Source organism: Camelina sativa, chromosome 6, assembly GCF_000633955.1.
Source record: "Camelina sativa cultivar DH55 chromosome 6, Cs, whole genome shotgun sequence".
In the NCBI taxonomy this organism is placed as follows: domain Eukaryota; kingdom Viridiplantae; phylum Streptophyta; class Magnoliopsida; order Brassicales; family Brassicaceae; genus Camelina; species Camelina sativa.
This window is the reverse complement of record NC_025690.1, coordinates 5,899,533-5,918,633: the sequence shown is the minus strand read 5'-3', so window position 1 is coordinate 5,918,633 and position 19,101 is coordinate 5,899,533. Positions and strand designations below refer to the sequence as shown.

Genomic DNA, 19,101 nt, shown 5'->3' with positions numbered 1-19,101 from the left:
TTCTGAAAAGTGTTTTTTGATGTCGAAAGAAATCTTCTATCAAAATGTATTACGTAAATTAATTTTGATAAAGATTGTCTCTGACAATGTGCTACGCTTCCAAAGAAAACTCAACAACAAAACCGCATCCAAAATCGATATAAAACTCTATTCTATTAATGCAAAGGCCGCAATCTCTGTTCCTTTTGATTTGGAGTTTTGTGTCAACCAAATGTAAATCAACAATATGATTCAAGAAATTCTTAAATATTAAAAGATCCTACAATATTAATCTGCCCAATATAGGTTTTACAATATTAATTTATTATTTTCATAGAAAGAGCGAGGTCGCTAAAAACTTATTTCTTTTGATGTTCCCCGATTTAATACTAATTATCTTTTAAATGTAAAGATAGCCTCCCTAGTAATATCCCGATTTGAAAGATTTACATCTCCAATTCTCAATGTTTTCCGTGAACGAAGGTAAGATTCTGGAATTTGGATTTTTCTTTTCTCAATGGATCAATATTTAGGAGATAATTATTATTTAAAAAAGAAATCATTTTTTTCTTGGTGAATAGATTTGATCTTAGCTATCTATTATATAATGAGCCCCCTTTGTTTGTAGATTGCTTGAAGCCTCATTCTACTTATGAAGCCATAAGATCAGAGATATATTTAAGAGAAAGACTACAATACTACATAAATAGTGACGAAAATGTTTTCTATCCCAACTTTCCCAACTAAAGAGGAGGTAGCTTTCGAAAACTTTAATAAAGGGTAAAGAGATAATTTTTAATATAATTATTATTACTTTGTTTTCCATCTTTTAATTAATTTTTTTTCTTATGTTTATGTTCCATATAGATAACAGTAGTTATTCGGAGGGTAAAATGCGACCATTCATGTGAATAATATAGATGGCACACATAAAGTGCTAAATGAGTCCACATACTGTACCGAAAAAAACAAACATTTTAACTTAATAACTTTACTACTAATATCAAAAAAGTATCACCAGCCATTTATAAAGGTAAATTAACTTAGGTAGATAGTTTTTAAAAATTACTAGGCGCTAGGTGAGCAGTCAGGATGGGCCTAACGACTAACGAAAAATCGGGGATTAAACGGAAATTAATCGGAGCTTAGTTTTAAGGTTTTTTATTAGTTTACTTATATATATTATTTATTTGTGTAGATATCAACCACATTTAGAATGGTGTAGTGGTTTCAGCAGTTTTTGATTCATTAAAAGTCCAAGTTCGACTCCTGTAACCCATTTTCTGCTACTTTTTAAAGTTCTTTATTAATAAACGGTACAAACGTCATTTCCATATCATCTTCTTCCTTCTAATTCTGCAAACCTAGATGACGGCTGGTTTTTTTCCTTCATTTGGTTCGCTTTCTTCTTTCTTTTTTCTTTAAATTGAACCCAAAATTAATAGATCTACTTCAAACATTCGATTTCTTAAGTTTAAAGGAGAAAAACAGTTATTTTTTTTGAACTTTCCAATTTTTCATCCGATTACAGCATAATCCCGGCACCCTGGCACCACCGAGCAACTTTCCGACGAGGAATCGGCCGCCGATTTTTAAAACAAGGTTTACCTTTTCATTTCATTTCAAGCTTTATATATTCTTTCGCAAGTCCACTACAAATAACGAGAATTTCTTCATAACTAGTACTTGTAAAAGAGGGAAAGCCGGAAAAGAGGATCAAATTTAATCATCCAGGTTATAATCTTCAAATGAATACAATCTAGTGGAACACGTGACCTCTTTTCACCATAATCAGCAGACTCTAATGTTATATAAAAAACCAAAAACTTTATTAATTACTAAAAAATATAAATAAAAAGAGAATGAAATATTGATACTTACTTTCGCCAATAGTTTTTACAATATTAACTTTGATCTCGAAAGGGAGAGGTTGCTAAGAAGCTTACTCCTTTTTACGACCTCGATTTAATACTAGTTATCTCTTAAATATAAATATAGTTTTGTCGGTAATATCCCTACCCTCAATTATGCCTGAATGAATGTAAGATTCCAGATTATGGATTTTTTCTTTTTTATTGGATCAATACTTAGGAGATAATTAATATAAAATATCATATCATTTTATTATTGATCAATATATTTTTTTCTTCTCAACTCATATTTGTACTAGTATTTTTGCAGCAGTTTTTGCTCAAAAATACTTTTCGGAAAATTTTTACATTTAATGCATTGACTTTAATATTAGTTACCAAAACTTTCAAAGTTATTTTTAGGTAAGATTTAAAAAAATAAGGAAATCTTTATACTTCATTCAAACATAAATATCTGATTCCCTTTTATTTTTATTTGAATTTCTATTTAAATTATTTTGAATTATTCTATAATACATTTAGTTAATAAAAATTGTGATTTTTTCCTGCAAATTTTTAAAAATGGACATATATTACTCAATAGATGAATAAAAAAAACGGGTAGAATATCCCACATCGCCTAAAAAAAATTGGGCAATAGTACAGAGTCATATTATAGACCAAAATGATTCATTATACAAATAAGTAGAAAACTTGATTTATCAGACATTCAAACTTAAAAGATTTTTTTTGGTTTATTCCGGTTCTTTATTTTAAAGATTTTTTAAAAGTTTAATATTATAAATATCTAAAACTTTTAAAAAGTTAAATATTATATGAAAAGTATAAATATTATAAATATTTTTATTTTTTAGAAAGTTAAACTGTATAAAATGTTAAAAATATTAATAATATTTAAACGTTTATGAAGTTTCAAACATAATAAATATTTAAATTTTATAAATATTTCAACTCTTGAAAAAAGTTAGAAGACCTTTAATATATTAATAATATATTTAAACTTTTACAAAACTTCAAATATGAGAAATACTAAACTGTTTTAAGAATTCTAAGTATTATAAATATTTAAACTTTATAAGAAGCGCCAATCTTATAAAATGTAAATGGTTACAACCATTATAAATAACATATCAACTCAATCTAATATTTACAATACAAAACAAGAAATATTAAAAATTAAGATTATATAGTGCGAGGTAAAATATCTCGGGATGGAGTTATATAGCGGGACGAGTTTTGTTGATATTTATATAAATTTAAAATATCATTAATTTGGTGATAAACGAGTAAAACATCACTCATTATTTTGTTAACACTATCGGTATCCGAGAATAGACATATCTAATTAAATTGATTAATAAATATTATGTATAAATAAATTATATTTCAGTATTATATGGTTTAAACTTATAAATATAACTTATAATTTAAATGTTTTAGTTATATATAATTTGTTCCACGGTGTACCGCGGGTCCTAATCTAGTTGGGGAGTATAAAAGCAGAAAAAAAAACTTTACAAAAACTCCATTACATACCCCCACGAAAACAGAAAACGAAAACAAAAAAAAACCAAATCAAGGGCAAAGAGGTAAACTAACTGAACAAAAACATGCGGATCTTCAATGACCTGGTATTACCTTATTCGGATCGTGTGTAAGATACAAGTGTATCCAAACATATTTTTCCTCTTATACCTGCGAATTTATCATAATAAATACTGTATTACAGAAAATTAGGAAACAACCATATTAACACTCTTTGACATTAAAACCCAAAAAAACTGATTACTAGATAACCAGTCTTTAAATAAAATATCAATCATTAACCATTATATTAAAATCCCAAATCAAGAATATTAAAAACCCTAAACTTAAACCTTTCCAAAATTAACAAAATCAGACTCTATCATCTCCATAATCTCTGAATCATCATTCAAAACTTTCAAAATATAGAACAACGGAATATGGATACTTTTAAGTTAAGAATTTATGTTTGAAAATAATTATCATATTACCATATATAATTAGTTTATGCATATAGTACGAAAACAATATGGATACTATCCAAACGTGATCTTCACTAAAATTTCTCATCGTTTAAAATTTAGCATATTCCACGAATATTTGATTAAAATTTTAATTTGTAAATAAATATTTTAGATTTCATTTTACCAAATCTAAAATTTCTACCGACTCTCTTTAGCTTATAAAAAGGTCATAAAACCTAAAAGTTCATAAAACGTTATAAGCAGCTCCGAATCAAATCACTAACCTTGTTGATGTGAAGCTTTTTCAAACCAGTGAGTGCATGTGCATCCAAGTGAAGATTCTGCATTCCTACAAGCAATATCACTGAAAAGTAAGTAGATCATCACTTATAAACAATGCTAAGGTTTTAACAGTAATAAATTATGTTTTAACCAAAAAAAATTGTTGTAATGTATTGCAGGTTTATTAGTATCTATATTTTGGCTTATCAAAAAAACCAAAACTCGCTTAATAGATGTGACTAAGGGTTTTTAGTTTGTATGATATTATCATGATGGTTCACAAATCCGAAGGTTTATAAGTTATTTCTATTTTTTGAAAAATATTTAACAACTAATTACAAAAGTATCTTATATACAGTATTAACATGTTATATAGTTTACAATATATGTAAATTAATTATTAAAATTTAAGTTTCCCTAAGAATTTTTTGGCTTTAAATATATTTTATAAATTATAAGAGTGATATTGTTCAAAAAAATTAAGAGAAACTGATTTAGTAAAACGTCAGTAATCATATAAAGTCAGGCATGGCAGATGATGGTTTTATGCAGGTTTAAAAAAATTTAAATCTGTTGCAGGGCGAGTGCAACATGGCAGGTTTGAACATACACCTACACGAAAACTATTTTTTTTTTGCTATATTTGGTTAACTTTGGTTAGTTATGGTTATCTACTAAATAACCAAACCAAACCAAAACTTCAAAAATATATGAAAGCGAACCAAAACCAAACAGTTAAATGAATGTTCAAGCCTAATTTTCACTACGCCCAGGCGTTCGGGTACCGTTCGAGTTTGGATTGGATATTTTGGATTTTTGGGTTTAGAAGTATAGGATCTGTTCGGGTATTTCTAGACTTTGGGTTTGGATCGGATATATTTGGATACCCGTTTGGATTGTGTTTGGGTTCGAGTTTTCAGATTTAGAGATTTGGAACCCGTTGCGATATTCTTAAATTTTGGATACGGGTTTGGATCAGATTTGTCGGATCGAATTCAGATCAGATTTTTGGATCCAAATATTTTGCCCAGACCTAATTTTGACTCTAATTTCGAGTATATGTTTAAAAAAAAAAAGGATAATCGTAACTAATCGAAAAGCGGGTTACGGTCCAAACAAAAATCGATATTATAATCATGTCTTCAATTCAAGTATGTGGAACTATTTACTCCTGTAAATCTCGCGGAAGGAGTTTTTATAAGGTCAAAAGATTTTTAACCCAACTGGTATAACGTTTTGGGGTTTATCCTTTTTATATCTCTATTTAGGTTATTCTACTTCACGATATTTTAATTCATTTTCGCGATTTTTTTTCCCATTTGATAGTTTATAAATATGATAGAAATTTAAATGATCAAAATCCGTCATCCTCCTCCTTATTCTTCTCGTCAGGATGAGTTCCAAGGCGCCGCAATTGTAACAAACATGAACAACGTGGGTTACAAGGTGGTCCGGTATGGAGTCCCTGTCTTAGGGGTGAGAGTAATGGAAAGAGATAGGCTTTGCTTTCAGATATATTCGTCTGATTCGAAAAGCTGGACCTACCGCCACGTCCCAACCCAACGTCCCATCTCCAGCATCCTCCCATCCAATCCCATTAATTTTAATGGTTATCTTCATTGGATATGCCGTGCAAGTCAATTAATCTTTGCTTATGATTTTTATGGTCCTAGTGAGCTTTGTGTTGTCATAGATTTACCTCAGCGCTCAGCTAAGGGGACTCTGAAGCCCCTATGGCATGGGGACGAAGCCACTCTCACTATCTCATGTGGTTCGCTCATGTATATAAACACTGATACCGGGAAACCAACACAGTAGCTTAAAATTTGGAGACTCAAGAAGTATACGAGTGGCTCATCCTCCAAGGAATCTTGGGAGTTTCTGTGGAACCTAAGGCCTGGCCTTGAACTCTGCCTCGGATGTGTTCCAGTGGCAATGCATCCTTTTGATAAAGAGATCGTTTACCTCGTCACCTGCCAAACTAATTTTTTCCAAACACATGCACGTCTTGTTATAGGTAATCTCCGCACAAAAAAGTTCCAACTCCAAAAAGACTGGAAGCACAAGACCATGGAATTTGCAGACTATGAACCTTGTTTCTTTCATCAGTTCGTGCTTCCACAACGACTTGGCTCCATTCCTTGTCCACCTTGATCCATTGTAGTACTAACCGACCAACACTAGCTATCCTAAAATCTATTTTTTTTCAAATTTTTCAAATTTTAAAAATCTTAAAATCTAATTTTTTATTTTTTTTTTGTTTACTTGTAAAATCTAAACCCTAACCACTTTTTTATAAAGTCAAACCAACATATAAATTTTTAAAATTTTAAAATCTAAACCTTAAACCCTAACCACTTTTTTATGAACCAAACCGACATATAATTTTGTTTAATAATAAAATCTAAACCCTAAACTCTTCTTTAAATCTAAACTGACATATAATTTCGTTTAATTGTAAAATCTAAATCCTAACCACTTTTTTGTAAACTCAAACCGACACATAATTTTTTTAATTATAAAATTTAAACTCTAATTCTTCTTTATAAACCTAACCGACATAATTTTCTTAATAAATAATCTATAGAATTTGTGTACTTAATTTGTTTTGTCTTTTTATTATATTTTGATTTATTTGATAAATATGATATGACATGGCGTTTTGTTGTATTTTGATTGGTTAATTAAGAGGAGGTGAATAAAAGAGGTTAACTCCTAGGGGTGAACCCAAAAAATTTTCATTTTTAAATGAGTGCTTTTGTTTTTATGATTAGGTTTTGCATTAATTTACAAAATCCCAATAGGATGTGGAAATAAGGTTGGTTTAATTACTTCCCCCACAGAATTCTTTAAATGAGTCCTTTTGGTTTTAGGACTAGGTTGGTTTAATTTATTGCAGTTTGGTGGATTTGTATGATATAAAATCTAAATAATTGTTTCGTTGTGAATATATAAGTTAGGCTGGAAAGTGAGAAAGAATCAAGATTTAGTTAGGTAAATCTCAAATCATAAAATTACTAATTTATGTTTTGTTAGATTTTTTTAAATTATTATTTATATAAATATATATATATATATATATATATATATGCTGAACATACATATTGTTTTTGATATAATTTTGCTGCCTCTTAGTCTTAGCCATAGTTAAGATGAATCAGAATTAATAAGAAAAATACTTAAGTTCACGCATAGGTATACTTTTAAATATTGGCTTGGCTTACATTTGTCGGTTTGGGTTTACAAATGAAGTGATTAGAGTTTATATTTTACAATTAAAACAAAATTATATGTCGGTTTAGATTTACAAATGAGGTGGTTAGGATTTAGATTTACAATTATAACAAAATTATATGTCGGTTTGGGTTTACGAATGAGATGGTTAGAGTTTTGATTTTACAATTAGAACAAAATTACATAACGGTTTGGATTTACAAATGAGGTGATTAGTGTTTAGATTTTATAATTAAAATGAAATTATATGTCGGTATGGGTTTACAAATAAGGTGGTTAGGATTTAGATTTGCAATTATATGTCGGTTTGGGTTTACAAATGAAGTGGTTAGGATATAAATTTTATAATTAGGGGGAGGTATTGGTTTAGGATTTAGAAAGAATTTTAATGACTTTATGTTCTTGTTGATTGTTAGAATAATAGAAAATTGAAAGTTAAAAATGAAATATTCTAAGAGATTGTTTAGAAAGTTTTTTAAAATCCTGATGATTTGTTTTTTCTAATCTTGTAAAATCTTTCTATTTGATGAAAGAGTTTTCATGACTTTTGTTATTAAGGAAATGATATAAAATCCTAAACCAATAACATAAAATTTGAATTCATTAATAATCCAAGATTCTTTTGTTTTACTTGAATAACATAAAACTTTTAATGACTTTATAAAACTCTTAATCCAATAACACTAGATTTATCAAGATTTTAGATAACTTTTTACAAATCCACAACCAATAACACCAAATTTTTAAAGAGTTTTTAAAAGTCTTGATTGAATAACAACATATTTTACCTAACTTTTAAAGTCATTAAAATTCTTTCTAAATCCTAAACCAATACCTCCCCCTTAGAACGATATATCGGTTTGGGTTTACAAATTAGGTGGTTAGAATTTAGATTTTACAATTAAAACGAAATTATCTGTCAGTTTGGTTTATAAAAGAGCGGTTTGAATTTTTAATTTTGTAATATTGTATACATATTTTGTTTCATTATTTTATATGGAGATGAATAAAAATGTTCACTTCTATGGATCTCTAAACCCTAAACTCTAAACCTAAATATGGTCTAATTAATAATTAGTTATAAATTTTCTATTATATAGTTTGAAAAATAGTAATAGAATTATTATTTTCCTGTCACCATGATATCTATTCTATCTATAGTCATACACCATCACTATCACAAAACATAAAGAGGTCGTGGAAATAAGGCTTGTCAATGAAACTCTTATTTTTATAGCCAAAATATCTACACATAATCCCAATAGGATGTGGATATAAGTTTTTAAAATTACATAAATATACGAATGTCTCAAATATTTAAATGAGTCATTTTGTTTTCAGGACTATGTTTTGCATTAATTTACACATAATCCCAATAGGATGTGGAAATAAGGTTGTTTTATTTACGTCCCCACAGATTTGAATGGGTCCTTTTATTTTTAGGACTAGGTTTTGTATTAGTTTTTGATTCGTATGATATTATAATCTAATTAATTGTTTCGTTTTCGTTCAAAAAATTTAATAAGCTTTCATAAGTTAGGCTGGAAAGTGACAAAGAATCAAGGTTTATTTACGTAAATGTCAAATCATAAAATTATAATTATGTTTTATTAGCTTTTTTAATTACTATTTCCATTTAACTTAGATAGCCTATACGTATCACTTTATAGTGTTTTTGCATAAAGTAAGGACAATATGGATTTTTAGTAAAAGAAAGATTAGATTATTGGTAAGGAGACTAGACGGAAACTACAAAACCACACTTATTAAAACATAAACCACACGGGTCTTAAACAGAAACTAAACTACACTTAAAACATAATCAAACTTGTCTTAGACCAGAAATCAAACCGCATGAACTAAACCAGCAAGCAACCCATCATGAAACACATAATCTGGTTCTCACGATAAGAAGATGATAGCTCACCACTAATCACCAATATACTCCACATCTGCTCTGCACATTGGACAATAATTACTTCTCCAAATCCATGCCTAGATTCATTTCTTGCAATACATGTGACCACATTCTAACCCTATACGAGGACCGTGTCGGCTACACTCCCGTAACATATAGGGTATGCATCAAAAACACGCTGATTATTAGCTAGCAATGGTCATCTTCAAAATATGTTTGCATGTAATAGGTTGTCTTAATCCACCACTCCTTGTTCAACTACCATTGCTTTAACTTCAGATTGAAATTTGTTCCTCCACCACTTTGGCCATGTACATGTGGAGATAAGGGTGCACCAATGTGTTCCCACATGACCGTAGTTGTAAGATTCAACTTCGTACAAGGTACTCAGAGCAACCTTGTCCTAAAGTTAGGCGACTGTGAACGCACAATGATGCACACAAATGGGAACCCACAATAATGCATTATTGTGCATACTTAGGACAAGGTTGTTCTGAATACTTAAGGTTATTTTAGTACCTATTACAAATTTATTATTTTTAAAATTAAGTATGTAAAAATAATTGAATTGATATAAAAATAATTTTATATTTTATTTTTATAATTAAGAAAATGCAATTACGTGTAAATAGATTAACTCTATCGTTTGAGATTTATTTCCACTCCCGCCTTCTAAAATTTTTAATACCATCGATCTTAAACATGTATTATCTATTTTTTCGTCAAATGGCATTCCGAAAATAACTTTATTATACAACTATATTACTCTATTTAATATATGTTAGAAAGATTTACTCAGATATCATACATTTTAGGTAATATTATTAGAATCATACAATTTTTTTATTAATATCATATTACAGGAAGAAACATAATTACAAACAATATCATTGACACGTCAGAAATCGCTGACGTGTGTTAAATAACTCAGCCGTAACGCGTTACAGCAGTGATGACGGCTGAGTTATGATATTGGTATGTTGCGGCTGATTTATGAAAAATAGCTGAGTTATGAGAAAACAGTTGATAAGTTATGAGCATAACTCAGCCGTAAAATATGACTAAGTTATGAGCATAACTCAGCCGTAATTATGGCTGTGTTTTTACCCGATGGTTGAGTTGTCAAAAATTTGGCTGAATTAATACTTTGACATGGCTGAATTAACTTTCTTCGGTTGGCTGAGTTATGAACAACGACTGACTTATGAGATGTCGTTACGGCTGAGTTATGTTTAAGCACTATAACTCAGCCGTCATAAGCTGACTTATCGGACAACTCGGCCATTTTACGGCTAACTTATTAGCAAAAGATTAATTACTAGAATATCATTCAGTTACGGCCGACTTATTAAACGATATGGCTGTGTTACAGATTTTCAATTGAGTTATGACATTAAGCGGCTGAATTTGACAGCCGTTTTTTGTTTTTTAACTACTGTAATAGTATTCATGTTGCGACTGAGTTATAATTTTGTTTGGTGGCTGATTTAATTAGGCTTATTTACATGTTCGTTTGGTGGCTAACTTGCCACTTCGAATGCATCATCCATGTCATCATCTTCTCCGGAAATACGAAACATCATTCCTTCGACTCTTGTTCCAACTGGTTCAAAAGAGAAGGATTTACATGTTTTTTACCTTCTTCTTCACCATGTTATTCCCCTTGTTTTTCTCCTTGTTTTTCTCCTTGTTCTTCACTTCTTAATTACACACATTCTTATTAATTTTCCTCATTCTTCTTCATTTTCTTTCATGGATCCAGTTATGGTAATTGTTGTTTCCGGTAATTGGGTAAAAAAACACAAATATGTTTTTAACACCGACAATAGAGGGTGTAGAGTTGTGCAGATAGATGCAAAGACAACACACAACAAGGTTTTATATTTGGGTATAAAACCCCCATTTAATATATGGGTATGTGTAAAATTGTTTACCCATATAAACCCATATATCAAAAATAATCTAATGGAATAAAATGTGTTTATCCAACTAAACCCACCTAGTAAATGGGCTTTTATATTTCTAAACGGGTACCCATTATCATTTTTTTTGGTTGCATAAAACAAAACGATGCCGTTTTGACTTAGGTTAAACAACAATGTCTTGCTTTTCTTCCCCAATCCCCACGAGTCCAAGTTGAGAAAATGAGAGAGACTGAGCAACAATGATACCGATGTTCCAAACAATCAACAAACAAGACATACAAACCAGGAAAACAAGCATCATCTCGCTGGAAGGGAGGTGTCGACCGACACCAGCCAAGTGTCGACCGACACAAGCCTTGGTGTCAACCGACACTACCCCATAATGTCGATCGATGCCTATTTGCTGGTGTCGACCGACACCACTTGGTGTCCATCGACACTCCCTCTGCAACCGTGACCCGCTCGAAGACGAGAGTCGAATCTCGCTCCCAACCTCCTCCAAATCGCCCAATAATCAAAAACCAAGCCATATACGTCCATAGGAACATGTAGCAACCAATCCCAGCAAGAAAAACACACAAAACAACAACAATCAAGCAAGAACAAGGAATCAAAGGCTTAGATTAGCCATGGTCATGCACTCACCTCTTTGCAGGAAGTTTCTGACCGACAATGATGAATCTCACACTCCCAGCAAGCCTCCCACACGTTCCTAGCCTTGAATCCTCACTCCCTCAGCAAGATCTCACCCAGAAAGCCTTGAAATCTCACCAAAACTCACAAAAACTCAAGAACAACATTTCTCTTTTTTTCCTCTCTGATTCAGCGGCGAGACAATAATAAACACGACCTAGATCGTTTTTCCCACTTAATAGTCCGTCCAAAATCGTCAATTGAATCCATTTGGTCGAACCAGAAATTAATGGTGTCGACCGACACTATCCTTGGTATCGATCGACATCTACCCCCAGAATGCTGAGTTTTGGTTCGCGGGTATTACAAGAGGGTGAAGAGAATAGAGAACTCATATGTTACGTTCTTGTTATCTAATGGGGGATATGAAACAATAAAATTAAATTAAAAATTGACAATCGATAGCAGATTTTAGTGATGCATTTAAGCACCTTAATCGTGGGAATAAGTTGATGAGAAACTTACCGTTTGTTTTGTCTAGATCCATAGAATATCATAACCCCTGCAAAAAACAACGGTGATTTCCGGAGCGAACCGAACGATTTTTGTCTTTTGAACAGAACGTTTCATCTTGTGAGGGGTTTTTTGGGTCATGTGAGAGAATTTACAATTTACATTTATTAATTGGGGTTTTTATTTGGTCTAACCCAAGTCAGATGTGGTATTACATAAATATTGTATTTTAAATTTACATGTTATTGGGCTGTTGAGATATTATAAACTTTGTATTTAAAATTTACATGTCATTAGACTGTTGAGATATTGCTTTGTGGGCATAAAAAAGTAAAATATGTTGAGCTGAAAGCTGATGTGGATAGCTTAGAATGAGAGAAACTCTCTAATTATATATATAGATTAATAATTTAGTTATTAATTTAAAAATAGTTATCTAACATATATTCAAACTTTTGATTAAAAATAAATATTAAATGCATTACGATTTTTTCTAAATTAATGAAAATTTTAGAAACTATTTTTAAATTATATATATTTAAAAGGGAATTTTCCAGATCTACCACATTCTCATGAAAATTTCATATTTAATTTTAATCCATAACTATATAAATATTTAATTAAATAGACTCAAATTTAAATCATTTCTATTTAAAACTGAAATTCATATTTATTTCAATTTATTAGTTTGGAATTTTATAATTTAAAAATGTAGCTAACTTGAAACAAAATTTTATATTTAAAGTAATATTATTTAAAATCTTTACTAAAAGTAAATCCAAATAATGTCTATTTTTATATATTAATCGTTAATAGTGAACCCAAGTATAGCTAATATTATTGATTGTATATTTTTGGTCAAAAGTTATTATTTGAAATGTTACAATCGAGGCATTGCAAAAAAACATATTTGAGTATTCCATTTATTAGTATTTTCGTTTATTGATCTTCCGTTTATTTACCAGTTAAGAGTATGTTCTAGAGTAAATTACATAGAATAGAATAGCAACTGTTCATGTTTTTTATGTTTTTTATTTATCTTCTGACAAAGTCAAACACAACTTTCATAGAATAGCCACAAGGTATTTTTTAGACCAAAATATCCATGTAACTAAACTAGATGATACAGTAATTATATATGGGTAGTTAGTTTTTTTCGTCAACTACAAAGAAAATATAAATAAAAAATATGATATATTAGATAATATAAATTTATTATTATCTCTTCAACCTCTTTTATTTTTACATTTTTTCTCTTTCTAACGTTATAACTATTTTTATATTTGTACTTTTAATTACAATTCATTTTTCTCTATCTTTTAAGACCCATTTTCATAACTTTTTTTTGTAATTTGAATCGTACCGTTAAAAATGATTCGAGATTAATATTAACATGTGCATATGTGTTATGTGTACGTACATGGTAATAAATTATATAATTTTGTGTACGTAAATATTAAAATGATTTGTATAATTATGTGTACGTATATGGTAATAATTATTACGTACATGGTAATAATTTTTGTACAAGATTGTATATATATATGAAAATACAATGATGGAGCAAAAAAAAAAAAACATATATAAGGAGGAAGTGTATATAATAGTACACAATGTTGTACACGTACCCTACATCACTATACTAAATACATATATACGATATACGCCACATTTTACACTAAACATATACTACTTAGTGCAATATTACATTCTAAATTCAAATTTTATTTCAAACTTTTCTATCTCACATACATTTTTTCTCTTCCATTCTTACACTTATGATTACAAATTGCAATTACATTTTCACATAGATTTCAACACTTAGGATCAGTTCCTTCTTTGTCTGAGATCCCCTTCTAATGAACCAAAAATAACCCCCTTGAAGCTTATTGCGGCTCAAGCAGCGGTTTATACAATTTGCCATGAGAGAAATGCTTGCATTTTCACCGGCAATCGTACCCCAATTGCAGGTTTGAAGCTAACTAATGAAACATAAAAAAATCAACAATGTCGACAACTACATTGACATTTGAAATCATGTCCTACAATACCTCACTAGTGGTCACAAGTTATTTTAATGTACGTACATATATATGTGTATGTACATATGAACGTGTACGTACATATGAACACACAAGTTGTTTACAAACAAAACATTCAAAACATGTACGTACACCAGTTATTTTAATATAACATTCAAAACATGTAGTTATGTGAGAAATGCGATGGCAATCATCATAAAACGAACTATGTCATTCAATATTGTTTGAGACTAATTAGGGAGAGAAGTGAAACAATCACACATAAAGATATGTATAACTGAAGCAATAACACATTCTTTCATTGTATTCTCACAATTACAAATAAACTCACCGTTGAACATAGTTATAGAGGTGTCAAACCCATCGTTGAACATAGTTATAGAGGTGTAAAAAATATAAGCTATGTATGTTGCAATTTGGTGTACGTACATAACGTTTTTTTATTTAGTGTATATTGCAGTTTGGTATACGTACATAACGTTCTTTTGCATAGTGTACGTCCACAAATCCGTTTTAATGAAGGACATTATTGTAATTTTGTAGTCATCTTCAACATATCTTCTTCTACAACCCTAGCTAATATTGTCGTTGTTGTTCACCAGAAATTTTCTCTTTTTCTTCTTCTCGCCAGAGTTCTACACACCCATACACATCAGAAATTTTCTCCCCTTCTTCTCACCGGAGTTCTACACACCAAAACTCACCGAAATTTTCCTCCACTTCTTCTTATTGCTGGACACCCAAACTCATTAAATCTTCTAACACATCCAAACACGCCGGAATTATACACATAATAGTTTAGTGTACATAATATTTTGTTTAATGTACGTAATAGTTTGGTGTACGTCCATTATGTTCTTTTGTTTAATGTGTATGTCCATAAAACTGTTTTTAATAGAGGATAAAATTGTATTTTTGCACTCTTCTTCAACATTGGTATCTTCTGCAACCCTAAGATTGCAGCCATGTTCACAGCTCCTCTTCTTATCACTGGAATTATACACACCCAAACTCATTAAATCTTCTAACACATCCAAACACGCCGGAATTATACACATAATAGTTTGGTGTACATAATATTTTGTTTAATGTACGTAATAGTTTGGTGTACGTCCATTATGTTCTTTTGTTTAATGTGTACGGCCATAAAACTGTTTTTAATAGAGGATAAATTTGTATTTTTGCACTCTTCTTCAACATTGGTATCTTCTGCAACCCTAATATTGCAGCCATGTTCACAGCTCCTCTTGAACCTTGTTTTTCTTTACAGTTTAATGTAATTTACACCCTAACATATAGTAACATATTTTAAATTCAAAAAACTAAATTTTTTGAGTTTTTAAAGTGTTTGGAAAAACCAATGAAGCAAATCAGAATCATTTTTTTTTCTTCTCCTCGCCGGAGTTCTACACAGCAAATCAAAATATTTCTCCTCCTCATCTTCTTCTTCTTCCTGGAGTGCTAAACACAATTTTGTTTCATCAGAATTTCTTATTATTGTTCTCTCAGTTTCCTATTTTTTATGCGAAGGAAGAAGAACCAAATACTTAAGATAACTTTCAATTTATATTTTTATTTTTTAATTAACCGAACAGGACACCTTTAAATAATGACACCAACTATAATTTTCTAGTTACAGGGTATTTTTGTCTCTTTTTTTAGGATGTCTATTGTGTGAAAAGTGAGACTGACTTTGTCAATTCATAAGAAAAGTGTTTTTTTGGTGTGATTTGTGAAAATTTCTGTATTCTAACATGCAACAATTTATTGCATTCTTCTTGAGAAATGAGAAACAAATTAGTATAAAATTAGAGACAGAAGCCGAAAGGTCCACGACTACCACTACTAGTACTAGTTCACTTCGACATTTCTCTTTTCATAAAAATGGGTTCCTCTCTTTTTCGAGAAAAAAAGAAAACAATGGGTTCCTCTTCTACTTCCGTGCCCTCGCTGATGAAAGACGAAGAGCCGATAAACTGGGCGGAGCTTCCATCTGACTTGACTTCTTCGATCATGCTACGGCTTGGCGTCATTGAGATACTGGAAAACGCTCAAAAGGTGTGCACATCGTGGCGTCGCGTCAGTAAAACCCCCTCGATGTGGCGGAAGATTGACATGCACAACCTCGGAGACATGCGAAGAAGCATGAAGTATGACTTTGAGATCATGTGTCGTCACGCAGTTGACCGTAGCCAAGGTGGTTTGGTTGAGATCGATATTTGGCACTTCGGTACTGATAATCTCCTCAATTACATCGCCGATAGGTTCTGTCTTGCTCTCTCTCTCTCTCTCTCTCTCTCTCTCTCTCTCTCTCTCTCTCTCTCTGATTTATGATGAATGCGATACTTATAGACAATGATTTTACGTTATCCGAGTTTTTGTGTGCATATGTAAATCGTTTTGTTGATTTAGTGGTTATGATAATGAGGTGCTTTCAATAGGGTTGGTCTTTTTCCCATTAGAGTAGTAAACATCCACATGTTTTTGAGAATGTTATTCTTCTAAAACGCTTGGCGTCAGGTTCTTTGTGTGCTATTAAAGGAAGTTTTTGTTCATCTTTATATTTCTGCTCTCTGTTAGATGATGTTTTTAACTTTTATACACATACTTGCAGAGCAAGTAATCTGAGAAGCCTTAGAGTTGCAAACTGCAGTCAAATAACAGCTGAGGGAATTGCGAAAGCAGTTGTGAAACTTCCATTGCTTGAAGACCTCAATGTTTCATACTGCGCATTGTCAGGACAGTTTCTGAGAGCTGTAGGCCAGTCTTGTCCAAATCTGAAGACATTGAAGTATAACCGCATAGTCGAGTCTTTTGCTGATGAGCCTAATAATAATGCCATAGCAATTGCAGAAAGCATGCCCCAGCTACGCCACCTCCAGCTTTTTGCCAATGCACTAAACAGCACGGGCTTGAACGCCATTCTTGACCGGTGTACCTACCTGGAACACATAGATTTACGCAGGTGTTTAAACATCGATCTTTCTAAGGATCTCAGGAAACGTTTAAGAGGATCAGAGTTGTGAGATACACCTATGACTCAATTGCTGATTTCCCATATCAGATCACAAGGACTCTCGATTTTGAAGATTCTAATTTAGATTATGATTTCCATGATGTCCTCTATGAATTCCCGTGTCATAGTGCAAGTGGCAATGCATAGACAGGTGGGTTTTTGCTGGTCTTGTCAAGTTCATTGGGGTGCGGCTATGACTTTATGGAGTATAGACTCGTTCTTTTTTTTCTTTCTCTATTTTGGGTCAACAATTTATGATGAACTCGTTCATCCGCTATTTTTATCTACGGTAGTCGTTTAAGTATCTTTATTTCTTTTGAGTTATGAAAAAGTTTTATGCGGGTTATTGTAACTGTCAAGAACAATTCGATGGTTGTTTTGAAGTGTGATCATTAATTTTCGAATGAGTTTAGATATGCCCCTCTAAGCCTAAAGATATATCATTAGGTTTGGCCTAACTTTGTTTCGTTAATATGTTGTGCATATATAATGTTACATTTTAAATATATTTTTAATATGTTCTCAAGGAAATGAAAGTGTACGTCATCTTGTTACATTTTAGTTTTGTAGTTGACTTCTTAGGTGTTGATGTTAATATCGGTCGCAATTAAATATTTATAGCTTGGTAAAAATAATGTTGAATCTCTATTTAATAACTCGGTGTCGGGATACAATAATTCGGACTACAACATAGATAATAGAACGAATGAAAGGAAATTTAGGTAGACGAGCTTGTGACTTGTCGACTCGCGTTTTGGATGAGGTGCTTAATTAATTGCTCGTGATTTCTGTAGTGTTTAGTCCCTCTTTCTCGCGAATCCTCTTCCTAAGCGCCGTACGCTCATATTTATAGAAAATCGTGTCGGTTCGTCACTTAAAAGGACTGAAATACCTCTTTCTCCTTTTAAGTGTTTATTTGGGCCTTAGAAGATTCTTCCTCGACCGGGCTTATTGTTAGGAGGGGAATCCACCCCTAACATTAGGGATATTTGGTAAATAGTAATTAAGTTTTGAAGTTGAGATTTGCTTTATATCTCTTGTACATGTAACACTTAATTTATTTTCAAAAACATCATCTAAACTACAGGTACTTTACATATTATATACATTCTGGTAATGCTGTAGGAACCAAGAGCGGACCAAAAAGTCTTCATGTGTAGATAACGATTCGGTAGGCAAAATGCCGTCTTGTATCTTTTTTCGGGATGAACGCCGAGTTGCCAGAAACCGGATTTTAGATCGAATATTGAGAATATTTTTGCACCTTGAAGATGTTGGAGAAGTGTCTTCTTATTCAGGAGAGGAACTTGACATCTTATAGATATTGATTAAACGGCTTATAATCAATAACCAATCTGAGTTTTCCCCTTGCTTGTTCAGCGTGATTGTTAACATAGAACGCCTTGCAAGCCCATGGTGAGTTTGTAGAAGAAACAATGCCTTGGCCTACGAGTTGGTCACATTCTTCATTGGCTTGTTGCAATTGTGTAGGTGGCATATCCGCATGACTTGCTTTTTATTAAGATGAACACGCAATCCTTAGTCATATATGTTTATATGTCGTTTTGTATAGTTTAAGAAGTTTCCTTTTGTTGATCTCTTTGTATCCATATAAATAGATTGTAACTAGGTCAATATTTGTTAAGGAATGAGAAAACCTCCTTCTCCTATTCTAAATCTCGCTGTCTCTCTTCTCCATC

The 19,101-nt window shown here is 31.3% G+C and overlaps 1 pseudogene; it reads left to right on the top strand.

Moving 5' to 3' along the window:
- Nucleotides 16,306–17,548, top strand: LOC104698737 (annotated as a pseudogene).